The sequence below is a fragment of the Toxorhynchites rutilus genome, chromosome 2, assembly GCF_029784135.1.
Source record: "Toxorhynchites rutilus septentrionalis strain SRP chromosome 2, ASM2978413v1, whole genome shotgun sequence".
Lineage (NCBI taxonomy): Eukaryota > Metazoa > Arthropoda > Insecta > Diptera > Culicidae > Toxorhynchites > Toxorhynchites rutilus.
In genome coordinates, this window is record NC_073745.1 from 157,487,508 (window position 1) to 157,511,890 (window position 24,383).

Here is a 24,383-nt window from a genome sequence, read left to right on the forward strand (position 1 = left end):
AAGGTTATCTAGCAAGGTCCTAGTTTTCTTGACTTTTATTTATATTTCGTTTGTTTGTTTGTTTATTCATTACTATCAACAGGCCTGAACATGAGTGCCCTAATGATACCTAATAAATTAATAACTTAAAATACTTAATCTACTTAAAACTATGCCTAACTGGAAAGAGCGGTCAAGAATGCCTTTCTTAAACTGGCGCGAGATAAGTGAAAGTCATAAGATAAGTAACAGCGGTTAAATACACGAGACATACTCGATACGGGTTCGTTGTAACCGTAGTTTGTGCGAGAGTGAGGAAGGCAGAGAAATGTATGTGAATGCAGGTTACGAGGGCGTATATTAAAATCGATCGACTGAAGAAGATCAGCACAATCGATTTTCGAGGAAATTAGATCGGATATAAAAGTTGCCTTCGCTACATCTCTACGTAAGCTCAACAAATAGAGTCCGATCAATTTACAACGATCCTCATAGCTGGGTAAGTTCGAAGATCGCTCCAGGGCAAGTTGCGTAGGGCGAAACGGACGAATTTCCGCTGGATCACCTCAATTCGCTGGACACTATTTTGGTAGTAGGGAGACCATACTATGCACGCATATTCAAGATGAAAGCGCATTAAAGCACAATAAAGAGCTTTGATACAATGTGGGTCTTTGAATTGCTTTGTGATGCGAAAAATGCCTTGCGATCCTAGATGCCTTGGTGGTGATGTATGAGATATAGTCGCTGAACGTTAGCTTTGAGTCTAAGACGATACCAAGATCCTTGATAGTTACAAAACGTTTCAAAGAGATATTGCGTATTTTATACGAAAATGTTACAGGCGATCGTTTCCGCGTGAACGATATGACTGAACACTTTGCTGGATTTAAAACCATTCTATCGGTTTCGCACCAATCAGAGAAAATATCGAGTTGTTGCTGTAGGAATATCGCATCATCGACACTATTCACAGTGTAGAACAATTTAAAATCGTCCGCATATGCAAGTTTGGGACACTTTAGACAAAGATTAATATCATTGAGGTAAAGCAGGAATATATAAGGACCGAGATGACTTCCTTGAGGTACGCCCTATGTCACCCGAAAAGGAGATGAAACGGTATCGCCGATTTTCACTGACATCACACGATCAGTCAGATATGAGTGTAACCAGTTCAAAAGAAAACTATGGAAACCTAGACGCTGGAATTTGGCGACAACGATATCGTGATTGATTTTGTCGAACGCGGCCGAAAAATCTGTATAAACAGCATCCATCTGGTTACGAGACTGCAGAGAGCGGGCGATGAACGATGTGTACAGCACCAGATTTGTAGAAGTAGACCTTCTGGGCACGAAACCGTGTTGTTGGTCGGAGATGTAACTACTGCAGGCGTGTGAGATGAAATCCAAAACTATTATTTCAAATAGTTTGGAGATAGAATAAAGGCAAGCGATACCTCTATAATTTTTGACGTCCTTTTTGCTGCCTTTTTTAAAAACGGGGTAAACGAATGAATTTTTCCATGCCTTCGGGAAAACTCCACAGCGTAGTGAGCGACTGAACAATAGACTTAGCGGTGAAGAGAGTATGCTTGAACACTTTTTCAATACGATAGAAGGGATGCCATCTGGTCCAGGATTCGAAGATCTCTTAAGAACACGTGTACAAGTCTAAATTATTCTCCCTTGACATGGAAACATGCTAAGGATAGCGCTTCCGAAACCAACCAACTCTCTTTAGAAAAATTACCTTCCAATCCGTTTGTTGAGCAGTTTTTAGGTTTTTCAAAAATGTTGCTTGATCGGCTTAACAAACACATTTCTAATAATGAAATCATTCCAGATTCTCAGTTTGGTTTCAAATCTGAACACTCAACCGTTCATCAGCTAGACCGTCTGGTTAATACAACTAAACATAACCGTGACAATAAAAGATCTACTGGACTAGTATTATTATATAATGAAAAAGCTTTCGATACAGTATGGCATGCGGACGTTCTGCACGGAATGATTGTTCTACATTTCCCTTCATTCCTAATAAACTTATTGCGGTCGTTCCTCAAAGACAGAATTTCTAGTATCGGTTGGTACAGGTTTATCAGGATTCCATGCAAATCCAGCGGGTGTCCCGCAAGGGAGCGTACTCTCTTCCGTATTGTAAAATATATTTTCATATGATATTCTGGATTTTGACGGCTGTGTCCGATATCAGTTTGGTGATGAAGGCTATCAGTTCTTCCTCCTATGACCCTGTAGAAGTGACAACAAATTTGAACAATAGCATTATACAATACTCAAATTGCTGTAAACGATGAAAAATGAAAATTAACGAATGTAAATGCGAAGCAATTTTCTTCTCGCGGTTTGGAAGTCGAGATAAATTGCCGAATGGAAATCTGAAAATTGACGGATGTGACATTCTTTGGAAGGATAATGTAACATATTCAGGATTAGTTTTAGATAAAAAAAACTAACGTTTCAAAAACATGTACAATACTCATTGGAAAAAAAACTGAGAAACATGCAGGATGTTTTAGTCTTTTATTAATCGTAAATCAAAATTGCAATTAGAAAACAAAAAAAAATACTGTATAAAACTGCATTCCGCTCAACTATGACTTACGCTTCTCCAGTGTGGTCAAATTGTGGTTTTACTCATCGTAAAAAGCTACAAGTGTTCAAGAACAAATGCCTTGAAATTATACACAAACTTCATGAAATCCTATATTTTTATGAACTTTATGTTTGCGCTATTGCGAGACTCCAGCGATCCCATGTCAACCAAATGTTGTGAGATATGTTAATTGATTATAATGTATTTATTTATTTTTTTTGGATTCGATAATCATTTTTTTACCGTCTCACAATATTAAACAATGGATATTCCTAACAATTGTTCCATTACCTAATACAATGTTCACTTCAGAATAACATCTACATTTGCCATTTACATGAGCTGTCGAAATTGTGAAAATGTGAGCAAAGGGCGAACCTGGTGAGCTAAAATGGGATACTAAAGGTGTTAGTAAAACTAACATCGTTTTGTGGCATTTATAAACGAAAAATATCAGCTTCCTGAGAGGTATAAAAAGAAAACGTCCCAATGCGTTGCTCCCACACATTGTCATTTGATTAATGCTCGGCTATCAACCGCACATTAAGTGCACTTTCTGGGAGGCAAATCAGGTTTTGTATCGTTGATTTCTCTGCGCATATACACGCCCTTGTCCCGATGCGATGCCATGAACTATGGAACGGTGCGATACACACACACACAGTTCGTCGATTTGTTTTTTATTTATTCAACAACCAGGTATTCATCCTCCCACACGTAAACCGCGTGGACGCGATGACGTTCGCGATGCAGCAGACGCCGGATCGACTTCATCTTCAATGGCCACTCATTAGACAAAACGTAACCCTCGCCGAGTAGTCTCAGCTATGCATTGCGACACGAAGCCACGGAGTGGACGATACAGACCATGTGAACAGAAGATAGGGTAACCACAATCGAAATGTCAAGAAGTCAATAGCATGGAACATAAACGTTCGATTGCATTTCTCTGGCCTTTGCTGTAGGCTTACTCAGCATGCCATCGTACCGATGGAATGGGAAGAACTAAAATCAGAAAATCAAAACGAGACCCCGGGCGGATTATCCTTATTTTGTTAGGAGATTTTACTGATTTCATTCAGAGCTAATCAGTGAGAAAGAAGCCACTGAGCTCGTCATGCTGTGGCAGTAGATGTTGCACTCATAAAATATTAAAACGTATAATTAAATTCAGCCCCAATTATAATGCAAAAGTTTTTAGATAAAGATTGCTCATAGAATGGCCAACTTTTACCACCAATAGTCATTAATGACTTGTTCCGGTTCTTGATTTGAATCTGTGACATCTGGCACGTTGAAGTGCACTGCTTTACACTCCAAATCAAATCAAATGAACCCTAGATTTAAGAATCAGGGGACAAAAAGGCTAACAGGAAATCTCTGATCATTTGTAAACCAAAGACAAATCGCTCTTTATGAGTTGATTCAACATATGAAATAAGTGATGTGAAACAAATCGACATAAATACAGAGATGACAAATTCTATGGAACTCTGTTCATCTCCGAAGATTGTTTTTTTTTTGTATTAGAATACGTCTCAAATTTATTCCGCTCAGAGTGAAAATTTTTTTGGTCTTACAAGGCAAAAACCATTGCCACTCTTTCTTATGCCCAGACCTTTTTTCAGATTGCCTCAGAGAGAATTCACAGGAATATCGTTCAGTTTGATTCATTATTATCATTCAATAATTCATTTCGGTTGTCGAATTATAACGTCGAGTGGCATAGATCAATTTTTGCTTTGCGCCAAAATTTCATGTTGTCAAAAACTAACCGTGTCAAATCGAACAGAGAGTGACTTTGAAAGTGTGAAATAATAGTTTTCTGAAACATTCTTTTTCTCAGACTTCTTTGCTTGGAAATTAGGTTGATTTCCTGATAAAAACATTACTGTTTCAGTGTAACTAAATTATTGTGATTCCTCTTAAGGTATTTTACCTTATATTTTGTACGAAACATCATGTAACTAAAATCGCAACCATAAAAACGGCTATAATGGAGGTAACATTTAAATGTGAAATTATATTTCTTTTTTTTATCCAACTGATTGCTTCAAATTAGAAACAAATTTAAATTCTATTATTAATTTATATTTCTCATTCATTTCAGAGATCAAATCATACAATCCAATAAAGCTGTACCGATTAGGTGTGCCATCAAATAATAAAAAGGTGAGATATTAATATTACAAATATGACTATCTCACACTAGTACTCGAATTAATCACGATTTGTCCTGTCGAGACCATCGTTAACCTACGCCGTCATTCAATTAAAGTGTGACGAAAGAGAGAGGGAGAAAAAAAAATCGATGCAACCGCTTTCACTTTGTGGCCAGCCATTGGGCGTGGGTGTACTTCACCAAGCTCTGCTGTGGGATGCTCGTGAAAGCCATCGAAGTGTAGCTAATGAAGCTACGGTTACAAAAGCTGCCATTGACAGACAGCAACGTTGACCAGCTTCCACGGTTTGGAAGATGATATTTGGGTCATGCTGGACGGAGGGGGATTAAAACCACGAATGGATCTGCCTTTAACAGCGTTTGCATATCGCGATCCCATTATCAGAGTGGCTATCTATGTATAGAGGCAATCAATTCCCGATAAATTATATTATCTTAGCATATACGCTACTGGATTGGAACTCAATTAACTAGAGCAACATCTGATTAAAACAGTTTTATCTGGTGTGTATGAAATTTCGCAGGTAATTGGCAAGCGATGTTCGATTATTGCTCGGGAATATTGCAGACACGTTTTCACGAGTCTACAATTGAAAAATAAAAATGGCAGCTGATAATTGAAATTTGAATTAGACAATTGGACAATTTTCCAAATAGATCGGGTCATAAGTAGCTCTAATTGCAACGGAGTAGATTATTTTGACCGTTTCCAGGACGAACGAGCCCATTAAGTTTTCTGTCATCTATCTTATTTTGTGGCACAAACTATAACGAACTTTTTTTCCTGAACTTCAACAAATTGACAATCGAGACGCGCATGTTCTAACAAAGAATAATGCTAAGGCGACAGATAATAAAATATGCTGTGTATACGGCGAAGAACGAGTAACTAATTGGATGATACGAAGAAGGTTTCTATAAGTTCGTTCTGTAGAAAACAATCTTACTTGATCGCAAATGAAAGTAATCTATGCGAGACAATATATCGGAATATTTATTGATTGTTTTATTCATTATCAAAGAAGGTTCAAACTACAAAGATCATTCACATCTAGCCTTGAAAAATATCTATGATCAGAAAATACCGGGAATTATTTGAACATACCGTGCATGCGGGGCCGGTTATTTTTTCTTTCTTATGTTGATACGACCTTCAGACGCACATCAGTCAGGATTTTGTGCCATCCCATCATTAGTATTTGCCTGTACGTGGCAAACGGCCGGAAATGTGGGCCGACAATTCTTGGGTTTCGCAGGATGATGATGACTTTTTTATTCCCGAAGTTGAAGTTGCCACTTCGTGGAAAGAGATTTCAGTTGATCGAGGATACCAAAGATAATGCGATAAAGGAACTAAAGGCCATCCCTTCGTCGGCATGGAGGACTGGGTCAAGCGTTGGCTCATGTGTATTGCTTCAGATGAATCATATATTAAAGGAGATAAAATAAATTTGTCTGAAATTTAATTCTATTTTGTTTCATTCAAAAATTCCAGGTACTTTCTGATCATAGGATATGAAGATCCTGGGATTGAATCCACGGATGATATTCAAAGGATCCGTTCGTTTTTCTTCAATAATTAATTTTATCTCGATTTAATGTAATTTTAATTATGACGATCATTTTTCTGATTTAATGTGAATGAGAAAAAGTTCGTTGTATCGATCATAACAGATTGTGAGCAAGAAAAGATTGTCAGAAAAGATGCTTTTCGTGTGTTACAGGGTCAAATGCGTCAATAAAAAAAAACCTGTTTCTATGAGCGTTAAAATGTTTGTATGTGTGTAGCAGACTTCTCATTCTCTCAGACTGAATGTCAGTTTGGAATTGTACAAACAACTCGCATACTTTGACACATACACAGCCGTCAGGCGAGAAAAATAGATTCACGTTTATGTTTAACTTTGTACTCTTAGAAAACACTTTCCATGCATACTTTCAAGATCCAACTTCATTTTACGATGCGGTGTAGTGTGGTGTAATATGACCTAAACGCCACCGTGGTGGTTATTAATTTTTTTATAAATTTTTTCGTCTGTTACTAATGCTTCATTTTTAACAATTAAATACATTTTACTCTAGGGCAATGTTTGATTTATATATTCTTACTCTTTGCATAAAAGATTAATGCTTTATACGATTTTGTTTGCATAAAAGACTAACGTTTTGTACATAATCGCAAAAGTATCTTAAACGCTAAACTAATAATGTTATGAAGAAATAAAATGCTTTCCGGAATATTTCTCCTGTTTGGATAATACACAAATAATATAATCTTTTATTTTTCATCCGATGGCAAAGTTACGCAAACACCACTGTGGTGATTTTTCAATTTTTAAATGTTTTCTATTCTAGGGTCACACTAAATTTTTACATTCCATACATGTATTGTATAGCAGGAGAAACTCTACACTATTTATTATTTATTTATTATTTTGGAATTTTCCTTAAAGGTAAATTTTTTTTCTCTATTTTGTAATATTTGTTAGTTTACGAATAAGTTTTATTTATGTGATGAGGAAGCTTATGTCTTATTTCTTTTCTTACATATTTCGATTATTTTGTAAATAATTCAGTTTCATTAAAAAGACAAACAGAATTAAATTCAACTGTATCAGCAAAAAAAGAAGAAATATCATTGACATCCGTGTGATGATTATTCGCTATAGTTTTTCTCTTCCCTGCTATGGAAGGGTCAGAAGTAAGCAGCATATAGTTAATCAAGTCTTTATTACTGTAAATTATTGATGCTTTCCTTGTATCTGTTCTCCCTAATCAGCCTGTGTGTAGCTTCTAAAGCCTCTTCCGATAACTGGCAGATCAAATGCTTCCATAATATCTGAGCTGTGTACCAATAACTTATGCACAGTTACAGGCATAAAATACCATCCGTACAGGCTTATGTAGAGATCTCTTGTATCCGACAATAGTTTCTGGTATTTGGACATTTCAATTTTTCGCCCCGACGATATTATACGGAGAATTGTAGCGAAATTCGTTATCAGCTCCACACTTACCCCTGTTATTTCCGAGCTGGTTTGTGGATCCGAGAAAAAATTTCGTGCAGTGTTGCCGTCATTGTCGACAACTAGACCCATCCTTGACTTGAACGCCTCTTGAATTTCTCGCTTCCTGCTTTCATACTCTTCGCTTCGCTTATGTTCAGTAGTTTTCACTTGCCAGGTTTTGAATGGCAATCTATTGAAATGAATGTTAGTTATTATTTATACACTATTAAACATTCAATAATGCTAACCTGTAACCGATGTGAATTACGCATTCAAAACATTTTATCTTGCAATGCAGTGGTGACAGGCCTAGCTTGTAAGTTTCGGTATTTGGTACTGTCTGCCTTCGATGTATTCATTTCTTTCGAAACAGATCCACAAATTAAGCAGTTTGCAGAAGCTTTATTTCCGGAAAGCACATTTGCTTGAGTGTCTTCCTTCGTGAACACAAATTTATGCGGTCTACAATACGATGTTGAACTTGGTCGAGAATTCATCCAGATGATAGCGTTATTTGCGGAGTCGATCAGTTTTAAGCGAACCAGTGCAACGACTAACAAACTTTCGTCTAAACTTCCGTAAACTTTTGCTTGTATGCTCTATGCCCTGAACTGTCGTCAAAACCCCATTCACAGACTGAAGTTGAAGTCATTAGCGAAATTTCTTTGACGATGCTAGCGGAGGTGCAATTCATAAGATCTTGTAAATCTACTTCAGCAGACGTCTCGGTCGCAGAGATCAATTTAGGAGTTATTTTTCTTGTTTCAATGCATAAAGACTTGGTAGCAAATTTGGATGTATTTCATTCAAAGTACTTCGAAGTACATTGTACTTTCTTTCAGAGAGATCTAAATCAACATATAGAGCCAGTGCTTGTGCCGCCGTCAGTGTTTTCTCCTGATTTCCACTCGAACAGTTTGGTACATTGGCAGCGAATGCAAGCTCTTCAGGTGCATTGTTGTTAACAAGATCTTTAATACGTCGCCTTTTTGTCTTTTTCGGCCATTCGTTGAACGATTTCTGAGGTCTTCCTTTGCCAGTTTGAGGAACAGACTGCAAATCGTCTTTAGTTTTACCTTTCTGATATGCCGGAAGCTTAACTGGATTTGACAACCAGTCAGAATTTTGCTTTACGAATTTTGAATATGATCTGCATCATTTCGACCATATCTGGATAATTTTGTAGCAATAAGCTTTGCAAAACCCTCGTTGCTATCATCATTGCTGAAAAATCATCATTGCTGAAAAATAATCTGAAAAATAATCTACCATCTTCAAAAATACATTCATGCGAAAGAGTTTATTTTATTGTTTTCTATCCATACAACACTGCAACCAAATACATTTGGTTTTGTGATTTTTCAATCAATCGCAATCAACAGGAAAGCTTCTGAGTATTATTTTTCCCCATCAGTAGAAAATTTTCGTATCCAATATTGGATGCATAACATGAAAAACGGAAAATGTTTCACATCGCGAAAATCATGTAATTTTCGAGCGATTATTTGCTTCCTACTCATATAGTGCTGCGATCAAATACATTTCGTTTTGGATGTTTCAATTAAGTGCGATCATCGTAAGACCACGTCTTTCGGCAATTTATTAGAGGTGCAATGAATTTTAAGGAATTCCCGCACAACGCGCACTGGCAAACGATGTTTACTCAACAATTTCTCAAACGAGAAATGGGTGTTGTGAGAAAGGATTAGCGAACGCGAAAACGACAAACGGGAGAAAGAGATGTTTGGATGTTGAAGGAATTGGCAGAAAACATCTTCATTTTATCTTTCGAATAATGTGATTCATACCACTTCATTTTGCCAGAAAGAGATTATTAATGCTCAAAGGAGGAATCGAGTCCTCCTAGGAAATTACCCAGCGCAAATTAGAGTCGACTATCGATTGCGGCATTCGTACACAAATAATGTTATAATGCAGTTTCATCAAAGTGATTGCTTCGATATGGGGAAATATTCACTACATCATGTCATGTATTTCATATTCTTCACTATCAAATCCATATCCATGGCACCTATCGGTATCGAATTATCATCGACACCACGATTTTCGCTAAATGCTCATTTCAGTTCGGCCTGCAAAAAACTTTTCTGAACTCTAATCCATCAAATTTGGAGCCCTGAAAAGGGCCGTTGATTATATGCTAAGCTAATAAAGCACGCTCTCCTTGGATTCGACGGGCCAGCTGAATGACCTTGGGCATGATGTGACGCGTTTTGCGTGGATAGCACACAAATTGGTATCGTCAAATAGGCCTCCTGCAGCGTCAAAACCGCGAAACTTTGAAAGCGCAAGTCGGTTTTGAAGTCCTGAGCAATTCCACGAACCAAATGCTGCAAAGGTAGCTTGCGGATCAGCTATTCGTTCGACTTCTGATAGTGACGAATTTCACGTAAAGTTCCCGGTCGATAGCGATGTGACTTCTTCACACTTCCTGCGGCTGATGCGCTTATCCGAGCTGCTTTCGTGGTGCCTTACCACCGAAAGACTAACGAGCTGTCTGCTTGGTCCCAAACATACGAGTCCTCACGGTGCGAGAGTAGAGTAAGAAATGAACGAAAGCAAAGGAAGCGTGATATTATAAACCATATAAGTACAGAATCGAAAATTCCGGAAAGATCTAATCGTTGCTGAAAAATAATCTGCCAGTTCCCCTGGGAATTGAAAAATACATTCATGTGAAAGAGTTTATTTTAATGTTTTTTATCCATGTAATAATGCGACCACATACATTTGGTTTTGTGATTTGTCAATCAAGAGCAGTTAGCAGGAAATCTTCTGAAGATTATTCTTCAGAACAAGGTTTTCTGTATCCAATGTATAAAACCTTGTGCCTCCAACGTAACGCTCTCGTTTTCGAAGTCCCCCAAATATTAATTTATTCATTCATTCAGAATGGTTTTAGATTTAACTTCAAACAAATGATTTCTAAATCAACGATAGTCCTACGTCACCCTTGCGGTTATATTATAGATATAACCCACTTCCTGTTTACCAAGAAAAAAAATATGCTTTTATTTGTTCATTTTACCATTCAGACCCTGAAAAAGCAATTTTTTCTACTTTTTCTGCCAACGCTAGTTTGGGTGTAGTTTAAACTATTCACCGTTCCAGACAGCTCAATGCGTAGCGATCGCACTCGACCTCTTGTTTCGAGACTTTTTCGAAATATCGCACTGTCTGTCTCACCCTGGTACTTTCGCAATCAGAGGAACCAACCAATTTATTGAAAAAGCTGGGTTTTTTAAAACTGAAAAAAAGCAGGGAACCATCGATTTTTTTGTTTTCCTTAATTTTGTTTATATAAGCGATAAAAGATTACGATGTACTGTGACAGTGTCAGTAAGTAGCATTTTTTTCGTTATCTCATTCGTGATCATACATTTTAACATTATACTTTTGTTCTTCATGGATATGTACATTATTTTTGGAAGCTATAATTCCTCGCATAGTTTGTAATTTTTTATACTTCTTAGTCTGTATTCTGAAAACAACCGTTCAACGGTTGCTGAGGAATGCGGCAGAATCGGAATTGTTGTAATATTTTTTCTCAAATTGGGAAAAGAATAATTAATGTCATACTTTTCTGTGATAAAATTTTACCTCAAAATAAAGACACATCCTTGTTTTGTTTACAGTGAAGTCAGTAAAATCCTGGTTACGGATCTCCCTGAATTAATTACTTAGTTACGGGGCGTCATCAGGAGCTTTTTTAAAAAACATAATCACTACACCCTAACACCATTACTCACAAAACTTTTGTCTTACTAGATGATCATTTAAAAACTGTTCAGTAACAACTACAACTGGCTCGGCACTTCGAACTGGTTTTGTTGGCCGTACTCCTGATGTTAGCAAAAGTCCTACTTCCAATAGGAAGTATCCCATGTCGGCCACACATACATAGTACTGGAGACTGCAACATCCCAATTATGAGAATCTTTGTAATACTAACCTCGAGCCAACCGCAAGTAATCGGTAACATATTACTAACATAGTCGTAAGACAAAAATTGTCAAAATATTGAACTCCCGGCCCCGTCAGGCTAACGCGATATGTGCCTTAATAAAATATATATTTTGGAAAAAAAAGTCCTGCCCATGGCAACTGGGTCATAATCACGCCATAGATTATTGCTGATCCCCGATGTTTCCAACGTGTCCAACGTGTGTCGCCAGGAATGTACACGTTTTTCCATGTACCATGCGGTTGGCTTGTGTTTGTGGTTGCTGTGTGAAATAATACTGATAAATCGTTTTGTCCGTGGCGCCCAGTCCACGATCGGTTGATAATCGTGGGTCGGGCATATGTGTGTCCATAACTCATTATCGATACCCTAAATATCATTTCGATCGCAAATGTTCGGAAGACTTGGTAGAAAAGCCAAATGCGCCTTCTAGAACAAACGAATATCAATGTCAAAAGTGAGGCAAATTTGTGGGAGAACATCATACCGTACTTCTGTGTGCTTATAGCGGATAAATAGATATAGATAGAGAAAGACGATAACCGTCAAGAAGGTCTTCGATGTGAGTGGAGCGTAGCAGGATGGTCATAGCTGAGAATATAATATAATATAATTTATGAGTAAAAAAGTTTAGTAAAAATTTGGAAATGACGAGAACATAAAAAAGCAGGATAAAACTGTAAAAACTCAAAGAAAACTGGAGATTTTACGCCTTTGGCTGTTTCGCTGACGAATTTAAGGCCAATATTTAAGAAAAACTGGAAGGTTGCATCTGCAACCCGATACTCAACGTCAGACTCTCGATTTTTCTCGTGACCGGAATAAATCGCCGCAGTAAACAACTGCAACAGAAGCAGCTGCTTAGAAAAAGTGTATTGGGCGAGAAATATTTTTCTACGGCTATTTACTCTGGGAACCATTTTACGCTGAATAACCCACTTTCGTTTGTTCAAATATGATCTTGCAGAAGTCATTTCCCCCAGTGGCATACGTCTGTTGTTACATGCTACGAATCATGACACAAACGAGAACGAGAGAACTTTGTTTCGGTTAACACTAACGCACAGGTTAGCGTGCGAGCAAAAGCATCATGATCGCACTCGGTGATGAAAGCTTATGTTATTCTTTAACTCTCATTCGCTACATATCAAAAGCACTCAAGCATCATAAAGCGGAGTAATACGGACTCGACAAAAGTTATCACATATGATAGAGCGCTTATTTTTATGTAATCAAAAATAGGGTGACCAAAATTGTCGATGAAATGAAAAATCTAACTTTCTTATCTTTATAGATAGGGATAAACATAGTTCAACAATATTGTAGCCCCAATTATTTCAATCAACTTTGTAGAACAAAGCTTTTTTCTATCTTTTAATATAATCGATTTAGCGCTTTTTCCTTAGTTGCATTAGGGTGACCATGAAAAAGCTGTTTTTTATGATCTAACTTTTAAATTTCATATTCTACATCAAAGCTGTCTTCGAAAGACTTTTAGAACATACTGGTACACACATTTTGCGGTGCGGAACTAATCAATATCTTAATCCTACTCAAAGTTATTGATGGGTTTTCACCCAAACACTCATGATTTCAGTTTTAATTTACTCAAACACATAGTTTTGAAAATCACACATTATGTAAAGTGAACTTTGTTCTTTCAAATGCCGCCAATAAACTTTGTTTATGTTTGCCCCAGAAAGAATGACAAACAAATGAAGAGAGCGTATTTTTTGGGAAGGAATGTCAATAACTTTTAGTGAAGTTGAGATATTATATATTCTGCATCGCCAAATGTTTGTATCAATATGTTCTAAGAATATTTCGAAGACAGTTTGAGATGTAGAATTTGAAATATAAAAGTTAGAGTAAAAAAAAAAACAGTTTTTTAATGGTGACCCTAACCCAACTTAATGAAATGCCCTATATCGGTTATTCCAAGAGATAGAAAAATACTTTGTTCTACAAAGATGTCTCAAATAACTGGGACTACAACATTGTCGAACTATGTTTACCTTTATCTATAGAGATAAAAAAGTTAGATTTTTTATTTCATCGAAAATATTGGTCACCCTATTTTTGGCAACATGAAAATGAGCGCAACTCATTTTCATGTAACAACTTTGACGAAGACAGTTTTCGTCTAGAGAATAACTGTCGAGCTCTAAATGCTAAAGGGTGTGTCACATCAAATTGCATTACGGAAAAAACGCTGTAGAAATTTAATTTTTAGGAATTATATCTTCAGCTTTCGCTTATAATCAGATAAGAGTGTATAGATGACGTTGGCCATGCTTCACTGTCAATTTTTCGTAAATTTGGAAAAATGTCGTCGAACGAAAAAGAGCGTCGTGAATTAATCCTGTGCACTCATTTCGAGAATCCGAAGTTGTCACATCGGGACATCGGTAAGATGCTGGGAATCGTCCAATCCACGGTCAGCAGAGTACTAAAACGATACTTCGAGAACCTAACCATCGACCGGAAGGTGAAAAAAGAAGTGAAAAAGTGAAAAAGAAAAAAAAGACCACAAGTTAAGCAGTTTAGACGTGATCCGAGAAGTTCGGCCCGGGATGTCGCCAATAAGTTGAATTTGTCAAGTTCATTCGTCCAGCGGACCAAGCAGCGGGAGGGCCTGCGTACATACAAGGTTCAGAAGGCTCCTAACCGCGACGAAAGGCAAAACATGGTGGGGAAGACGCGAGCCCGGAAGCTGTACACCGAAATGCTGACGAAGCCGCATTGCCTGGTAATGGACGACGAAACCTACGTCAAAGCGGACTTTCGTCAGCTGCCGGGCCTGTTGTTCTTCTCCGCAGAGGACAAATTCAGCGTTCCGGAGGAGATTCGCAAGCAGAAACTATCCAAGTTTGCCAAAAAGTACATGGTGTGGCAAGCGATCTGCTCTTGCGGAAAGCGGAGCGCCCCCTTCGTGATGACCGGCACGGTAAACGGGCAGGTTTACCTTAAGGAGTGCCTACAGAAGCGCTTACTACCACTATTGAAGCAGCACGAGGGCCCGACCATCTTCTGGCCGGATCTCGCTTCGTGTCACTATTCAAAGGACGTGTTGGAGTGGTACGAAGCCAACAGGGTCACCTTCGTGCCAAAGGAAATGAACCCGCCCAACGCGCCGGAGCTTCGCCCAATAGAGAAATATTGGGCGATTATGAAGCAGGCCCTCCGGAAGAACCCAAAAGTTGTCAAATCGGAGGCGGACTTCAAGAGAAAATGGATTTATGTTCAAAAAAAAACTACAACCTGACGTTGTACAGAACCTTATGGACGGGGTAAAGAGGAAGGTGCGAGCATACGGGCTTGGGCTCGAAGTATGAATAAAAAGAAAATGCCAAAAGTTGTTTAATAGTTTTTATTTTACTGTCTAAAATTTTCAAAAGGATCGGTCTACTGGACGAATTTCTACAGCGTTTTTTCCGTGATGCAATTTGATGTGACACACCCTTTAATTTCCACTTAAATGCAACTTCCGGACCTGGAGAATCAGTTACATCTCGCTGGCGCCGAAAATATGTATAAAGTTTAATAAACGCGAATGAAAACAACGAATAATTCCTTAGTTGTCATTGAAAGTGGGCTGCTAGCTAAAAATTACTAACAAAAATAAATTTTACTTATTTTTCGCAAACAAAATTGATTTTTGTGTGGCCATTTACGACAAAATTTTCAATCATGTAGACCGCAAAGTGTTACTTGCAATACCGATCCAGTGAGAAACATCTTTCTCATTTTAGTTTTTCTCGCATTCTCCGCTCGCAAGTGCAGAATGATAATGAACTATGAAGTAGAATGAGATGAAGTATGCGGTTCAAACCTTTATGTAGTCATTAGTATTGCCCTCGGGTTGTTAGATTCAGCTCAGGTATACAATCAACAGGCTTCGTTCCTCTCTTCGATTATTCACTTGGTGCGACACAAGTGAATACTATCATTCGTTCAAATATCGGAATCATCCACTCTTTTTCGGTTATATATTCGTGAATGGTAAGTAGTGTGACACATTGGATATTGATAGATTTTCAAACACTTTAATATCGACATCGTTGGACATTTTCCTCCAAATAAAGCTAAGTCACATGCTTAGAACTCTTCGCCTGCACACAACTGCATACCATCCTCTTTCGGATGGTATCATCGAACGGTGGCACAGAACTATCAAATCAGCGATGTTGTTTTAGGACCCCGATCATTGAACCGAACACCTAGGGGAGATGGGGGTAAGACGGACATGTTAAGGAAAACTTCAATTGTATCTTTGGAAACTCATTTTTTCCAAAACTTAAAAGTAGTTTCTTACAGTTCAATATACTGGTTTTCGAAATAATTGGCCAAATGTTTTATAAATATGTTTTTTTAAAGTTTTTTACTGAAATTAAAACAAGCCGAAAAGTAGAACATTTTTATCGATGCGGGTCATGGACATGTAGTGGGGGGAATATGGACAGGTCAATAATATACGAAGCGTGGAAGTTTATCGCTCGCGAGAGGAATAATTTCGCTCTCTCTCAGTGTTTGTGTGTTCAGTAACTGAAATAGAACAAAAAGAGAAAGCGATATCAACAGATTTCAATATTTCTCCCTTCACTTTCTATTATTCATTGGATGTGATGTGATGGATGTGACCTACTGCTACATCTTCCACAATGATTCGAGCGACTAGGGTTACTTGTTCTGGTCGACGAGTGTTTACTCAACTCCGCTGTCGCTAAATATACCTAGTCTAGAATGTGAGTATTCTAGCATCATGGCCATCATTGTCGAATCATACAACAGCTCGACGTTCATAGCATCCCATCGATAAGAACACAAACAACAACTCAACTATGTTCCCTTCAGCGATTGTTCTCAACACAATCCTTCGTACGCAAACTGATTTTTTTTATAAAAAAAGGTAATAGTCTCAAACTTAGTTTACAACTCGATAGGAGTACGATTCTCTTTATCCGAAAAACTCCAGATAACAGATAGCACACTAAAGGTGAATCAAACACACAAATCAGTTGTCATAATGGCTCGATTTCATGCACCACGCATGTAAAAATTAAATAGCAGAGAAGCAACATGGGTTCGTACCTTTATAAAACATTTATTTCAAAAACGCTTGAATCCCGATCCCAAGTCGACGCCATCTACACGGATTTATCGGCCTGCTTTTTACAAGACCAATCATCAAATCACAATTGCTAAACATCATCGCATTGGGTTCAATGGACCACTAGAATCATATTTGACTGGGCGAACAATGAGCGTCAAAATAGGTGACTTAATATCTTCCCCTTTCGACGTTACATCATGCGTTCCACAAGGAAGTCATCCAGAACCTTATTTCATGGATGAAAGACTTTCGAGGGTAAAAAAATCAAAACTTTAAGCGCTTTGAAACACCCCTAAATCATGTCCAATTGAGCTGAAATTTTGCACAGGTCATTTTTTTGCACAGGTCATTTTTTCTGGTCAATAAACAAAATGTACTTCCTTCGACTTACACTGTGGCCACGCGTATTCTAGAGCTTGCCCCTCGGAATACATTCAAGGCGTGTTATTTGGCTAAAGAAATCTCAACTAAGTATTAATAAATGACGCTAGTTAATGCATACGTTGAGACGGCAAAAGTTCCACATGGAACGTAAACGCCATTCAAGAAGGGTCGGTTCTTCAAATTCGATAATGATTTTTTTTTCGTACATCCATTGCCACCCTAGGCTCCAGATTAACAGAACAGCATACAAATAGTAGAGTCCGTGCAGTGTAAATTTGTCCACTATGCACTATGTCGTATTTATTGGAATGACCCTCAAAACCTTCCAAGATATTAAGATCGTTGTAAGCTCCAGCGAATCAGAGTCAGGAAGAGATTTTTTACGTTTTCTCATGATTTGTCTCGTGGAAGAATTAGTTGGATCTGACCAATTTTTGTTTGTGGAAGATGTGACAAAAACCTAAAACAAGATGTATTGTTTGTGTTACAATCACATATAGATAGCAACTAAAAGAAGAAGAAAAACATATAGTATGCATTCGAATGTCGCATTTTATATAAGTAAAGTGAAGATCAAATTTTCTGGAAACAACTAAGAATCGTCTGAATCATCCGCTTCTTCTCTTCAGATTACACAAACACAAAAATTTTGGCAATTATTGAAACATCATAATCTGCTCAAATTCCATAGTAACATCTCAACATTCAAAGCCGCATAATGATGTCAAGCAGAAGAGTTCCATCGAGCAACGGAATTCAACCTGTGAAATTGAGGTATGCCAAAGAACAAAAGGTCACATTTACACATCCATAATTCAATATCATTTGAATAATATCCTGCAGCTATGGAAGCGCGCTGTGCAATGCCAATTATTTACCTTCGTTTGGATTCAACGCGAGCCAAAACACAATACGATTTCAGCATATTTGTTTTTCAATTTTTTCCCCCAAATCAAAACACAACGCGCTATCTCATTTGAATCTCTTGAGGGCAAACAGCGATTTATAGCTGCAACATAATATGCTTGATGCTTGAGGTTCACAATATGCAAAGCTATCTCAATCCGCCCATGTTTGCTCGTAACATGCGGTGGAGTTTTGTTTTTCGCTTAGCTAGTGTGTAAATTTAACTTGGAAGGGCGAGTTTTTTAATCCGCTACCAATGTATGAAGCATGAAAACATCTATGCGCGCAAATAACGAAATGTTGCACGCACATGTCAAACTCTACCGTCATAGCCTATATCTGTTAGTATACCCCCTTAGTCAGTATCAAACCGCATCATCATCCACGAACAGAAGGTCGATTCGGGAAAACGCAATTGTTCAGCCGATCCGATATGGTCGAAACGAGTTATGGGATTGGAATTCCGTTTCATTTCCGCTTCTTCGAGCCAACCGGAAAAAGGCTCGTGGCAACGATGGACGAGAAGTGATATCACAGATGGATAGAGCGGTATATGATTGACACAAGAAAAGATGGATTGACGTTTTTGAAAGGCCTATGCGTTGGTCTGACACGGATCGACAGATATTTAGATGCTGGACAGTTTCGATTTACTATTAGGCTTTGGATTCTATTTCATTGAAATAAATTTTCAGAGAGAAATGCATTCGATTAAATGTTTTCTTCTCTTTCCGATAAAGAAAATGAGAATAAAAAACGATTGCGTTTTTCGAGAGCTCAAACGGTTCGGTTTTTTTTATTAAACAATATTTAATTTTGAATGTATTTTGGAACAGCGGGTACCAATCGATCTCATACAGTCCGTACTTATTCAATTCTCGTTAATCTTTAATCCTATCTGAGCCTCGTACACAAAGCAAGTGAATGCGAGAAAACTCATTCATTGAGATGCCGGAATGATATGATAACGCAAAAAGGCAAAAATATGTGGATGCATTGAGTTCAGATATACAACCCTAGAGACAGTCGCGTATATAGCAAAATATGTATCGCAGTTTTGAAGCCCCTTTGTACATACGCGATTCGCCTCTCGCTCAAAATGAGGCTATGCCATTCACGAGAATCGACCAATATTTCCAGCAAACAACTCATTAATTAAGCGTAATTCTTGGCAAAGATGAGATCATCTAATTAAGAGCCAACACTATGGCCAACCACAAATGCCGACTGGAGTGGAAATATTTAGAAGTAGACCATACACATATACCCTCTAATTAAGCCTTCGAACCGATACTAACTAATGCACATGTGCATTCCAAACTCTGTTTTAAATACACCCAGCCGATTGCAGCTACATACAAATATTGCCATCAAAATTCGAGTCCTTCTACGGTATCATCATGATATTCCGGTGATTCTCCTTAACCGAAGCCTGTCGCCATAAACTACGGCTCACGTCAGAAGCGAACGAGTAAACCAATATGCAATCAGATTCGCCGTTATGTGGCATTTGCGTGGCTATATTTTCCCAATTCAAAAATTAAATCAATATCTCACCATCATTGGGGATTGGAGCCACGGGAAACTATAGGTATTGGGATAGGTTGGTATGAAAAATTGGCACTTATTATTTGCTAATTGGCTGTTGTATGCTAATTGCATGATAATTTATCAGTTTTACTCATAAAGGGTGTGTCACATCAAATTGCATCACGGAAAAAACGCTGTAGAAATTCGCCCAGCAGACCGATCCTTTTGAAAATTTTAGACAATAAAATAAAAACTATTAAACAACTTTTGGCATTTTCTTTTTATTCATACTTCGAGCCCAAGCCCGTATGCTCGCACCTTCCTCTTTACCCCGTCCATGTACAACGTCAGGTTGTAGTTTTTTTTGAACAGAAATCCATTTTCTCTTGAAGTCCGCCTCCGATTTGACAACTTTTGGGTTCTTCCGGAGGGCCTGCTTCATAATCGCCCAATATTTCTCTATTGGGCGAAGCTCCGGCGCGTTGGGCGGGTTCATTTCCTTTGGCACGAAGGTGACCCCGTTGGCTTCGTACCACTCCAACACGTCCTTTGAATAGTGGCACGAAGCGAGATCCGGCCAGAAGATGGTCGGGCCGTCGTGCTGCTTCAATAGTGGTAGTAAGCGCTTCTGTAGGCACTCCTTAAGGTAAACCTGCCCGTTTACCGTGCCGGTCATCACGAAGGGGGCGCTCCGCTTTCCGCAAGAGCAGATCGCTTACCACACCATGTACTTTTTGGCAAACTTGGATAGTTCCTGCTTGCGAATCTCCTTCGGAACGCTGAATTTGTCCTCTGGGGAGAAGAACAACAGGCCCGGCAGCTGACGAAAGTCCGCTTTGACGTAGGTTTCGTCGTCCATTACCAGGCAATGCGGCTTCGTCAGCATTTCGGTGTACAGCTTCCGGGCTCGCGTCTTCCCCACCATGTTTTGCCTTTCGTCGCGGTTAGGAGTCTTCTGAACCTTGTATGTACGCAGGCCCTCCCGCTGCTTGGTCCGCTGGACGAATGAACTTGACAAATTCAGCTTATTGGCGACATCCCGGACCGAACTTCTCGGATCACGTCTAAACTGCTTAACTACGCGCTTGTGATCTTTTTCACTGACGGAGCATCCATTTTTGCCGTTCTTCACCTTCCGGTCGATGGTTAGGTTCTCGAAGTATCGTTTTAGTACTCTGCTGACCGTGGATTGGACGATTCCCAGCTTCTTACCGATGTCCCGATGTGACAACTCCGGATTCTCGAAATGAGTGTACAGGATTAATTCACGACGGTCTTTTTCGTTCGACGACATTTTTCCAAATTTACGAAAAATTGACAGTGAAGCATGGCCAACGTGAGCTATACACTCTTATCTGATTATAAGCGAAAGCTGAAGATATAATTCCTAAAAATTAAATTTCTACAGCGTTTTTTCCGTGATGCAATTTGATGTGACACACCCTTTATTCATGCCTTGTCTGCTTACGATTGGATATTGTTGGTTTATTACAGTAATCGTTAAAAAATACTTCACTTTGACTAAGAAAGATTGCAGAAGCCAATTTCGGTTGCCCTCAGGATACTGTTCTGTCTCGTTAGTTATTACGTTACGTAACTTAATTTTCTTTTTTGTATATATTAGAAACAAATATATTTTTCGTTATTAACATATATATCATACCCAGTCAAAATGGCTTGTGCATGGTTCTATGAAGAAATGTATGATTTCGGGAGAATCATGAGACCATTGCAGTATATGTAGCGCCCATGCGTCTTTTGTTCGTGTTCTTTTTTTTTTGTTCGAACAGTTACACAGGTAAAAACTTTTGTGTGGATATGGAAATATTCAAAAATATATCGTTTCCTCTAGGAATTGGGCCCTTGCCTTGTGGATTGGTTCCTCTCTCGCAATCATTCGGATGGTAATTGTAATTTCGAAAAACACTTCGTTCACTTCAAAAATGCCTTATTACACAACTTTTATATTATATTAACTAACAAAAATTTACACTTTTTAAAATATCTACACAACAATTTACACTTTATAAAATATCTTACAATTGGTTCTTGGTAATTCGGTATGAAAAATTGGGTTTTGGTTGTATAATGGGTTTGACCTCCTATGCCTCCAAAATTGTAATGGTCGGGTCTTTCTTTTGGGTAATGGGTGACTCCTATATAACATTTTTTCTTCTATTCTCTTTTGAAATTGTATCCTCGATAGTCTCAATGCTTCCTTTTTGTTTATTGTTTTCTCTTTTCTAATGCTTTCCTTTCCTGATTCTATTCACGTGTTTATGTATTGGTGAGTGAAGTTCGGAAACCCAAATAACTTGACCTATGCAGCAAATTGATTCTTCCAGAGGGTTCACCGATTTAAAACTCTCGCAGTTGTCTCCAACATATATTCTTCAGTAAGTAGCCTACATACGGAGAAAGTTTGATAGTTTCAATTCTACATAGTTATTCATAGTTATTTCTACAGCGAGCCCTTAAAAATGTCAAAACGAATAAAATTTTCCACATATTTCGAAAATGCAACCAGCATACTTCTGGAAAGTTCAGATGTGGAAAGTGAATTATATAGTAGCGTCGGTAAATTGGAAGATAGACAAATTTATCCACAAGACAGTGATGATAACAGTGCTATTATCGAGAGTAATTATGAGGAAATTGCTGATTAAGGCAATCTAGATCAGTTAAGTGACAGTGATTGCGGAAATAATCCAAACAAACGTACGAGACGATGCATGCGATTCCCTTCCAGTTCTGAGGACGAAGGTGGAAGTAACGTACCAAATCAATAAACTTACTTCAGAGGGAACTATTTGGACAAAAATTGAGGAAGGAGGTGTTGTTGATAGATTACCAGTTCATAGTGCTTTCAAAGATGTACACGGGCCAACATTATAAACGGGAATCTAAGTAGTGCGTTTCTTTTACTGATTGACAACCATATTTTGTAACATATACGAATTTGTACAGAGTTAGAAGCCTCTCGAGTTCCGCAATTGTCCAGTTTTTCCCCAAACTGGATTGAAGGCAATTCTTGCAATATTGTACGCACGTGGGGTGTACGAAGGAAATACATTAGGGCTTCAATATTTGTGGAACAACAAGTGGGGAACATCATTTTTCTCTAGCACTATGAGTAGACGAGATTCAGAGGAGTCAACGTTTGCAAACAGACAAGTTCGCTTTAGCCTCAGCAGTTTGGGATAAACTTATTGAAAACAGTCAAAATTGCTTCAAAACGGGTGCTTATATTACCGTGGATGAGCAACTTTTTTTCCATTGTGGCCAGATACAGATTTACTCAGTACTACATGGACTGTAATGTCCCGGGGGTTTTAATGCACTTATACAATACAACGCACTTGGTATAGCTAGTTTCCAACATTTCGATTCCCTTTCTGTAGTATGAAACGTCTAAGTCTTGGAAAATGCCTTAGTGCCACTCTGCAGACTGTCTATTGGACTCAACTGTGTGGTAATGGATCCACGTTTCATCCATTGTCACAAAATGTTGGAAGAAGTCCACTCGATTACGCTTCATCAACGCCAAACCGGCTGTTGAATCATCAATGCGCCGCTGTTTTTGGTCGACGGTTAGCAAACGCGGCACTAATCGCGCAGATAGTTTTTTCATGCCCAAACATTGTTGCTATTAGAAATCATGTCATGCACAACTTAAAGCATTTGATGAAAGAATGAGAATGATGTGAGAAGTGGAGAACTTAGACGCAAGTATACTTTTTTCGCTCTGAAATGCATATAAACCATCGAAAAAAAACTAAAAAGACGATAATTTCGTCAAATATACTTCTTTTCATATATCGCACAAAAAAACTGCACAAAAACAGGTTTTCCTGTATTCCTCTCTTTCCATTTTCTTCACGAATGCTAAGGTAGTGACACTTAAACAACTGTAGTTTGTGAACAAATAAACAAAATGTCATGAAACTTCACACATAAGCTTGTAACAGATGAACCTCTCGAAAAGATTCTTGTTCTTTTTTTAATGGCGCCATCTGTTGAAAAATACCGAGTCTTTTGAGCCCATGTAGTATATGGCCCTAAAATATACGGTAAAATCAAGTGTTTTTCTATATTTTAGATTTAGCTGGAATAAATAGCTGGATATTGTACAAAAACACGACAGGAGAAAATACCTCATGGAAACACTTTCTGTTTCGATTAGCAGAAGAACTTGCTTTAGTACATCAGACTTCAAGACGAAAACCACACGAAGCTGATATACCAACTACAAATGGTGCGGTTTCTGTACGAAAATGGTGCCAGAAAGGATATTGCAATAACAATAAGCTTACAAATATGTGCAATAAATGCAAAAAAATTATATGTGGAAAGTGTAAACACAACAAAATCTAGGGAAGGTGGGGACAAAATGGACATGCTAAGAAGAACTTCAATTTTATCCTTGGAAATTCATGTTTCCCAAAAGTTTGTTGCAGTTTCTTGCAATTCTATATGCTGTTTTTCGCCTAATTGGCCAAATATTTTACAAAAAAATGTTTTGCAATGTTTTTTACTGAAATTAAAACAGACCGAAAAATACAACATTTTTTCGATGCGGGTAATATGGACATATAGTGGGGGTAATATGGACAGGTTTGTAATATATGAAGCGCAGAGGTTTATGGATCGCGAGAGGAATAATTTTATTCAATCAAG

General features: G+C 38.1%; 1 protein-coding gene across 1 annotated transcript in view; it reads left to right on the forward strand.

Annotated features, from left to right (window-relative positions):
- Window positions 1–24,383, forward strand: part of LOC129770041 (somatomedin-B and thrombospondin type-1 domain-containing protein) — a 120,503-nt gene that overhangs the window by 39,095 nt on the left and 57,025 nt on the right. The window contains exon 3 of the mRNA XM_055772628.1: window positions 4,709–4,770. The gene's annotated coding sequence lies outside the window, so the exon portion shown is untranslated. The remainder of the gene's footprint in view (window positions 1–4,708; window positions 4,771–24,383) is intronic.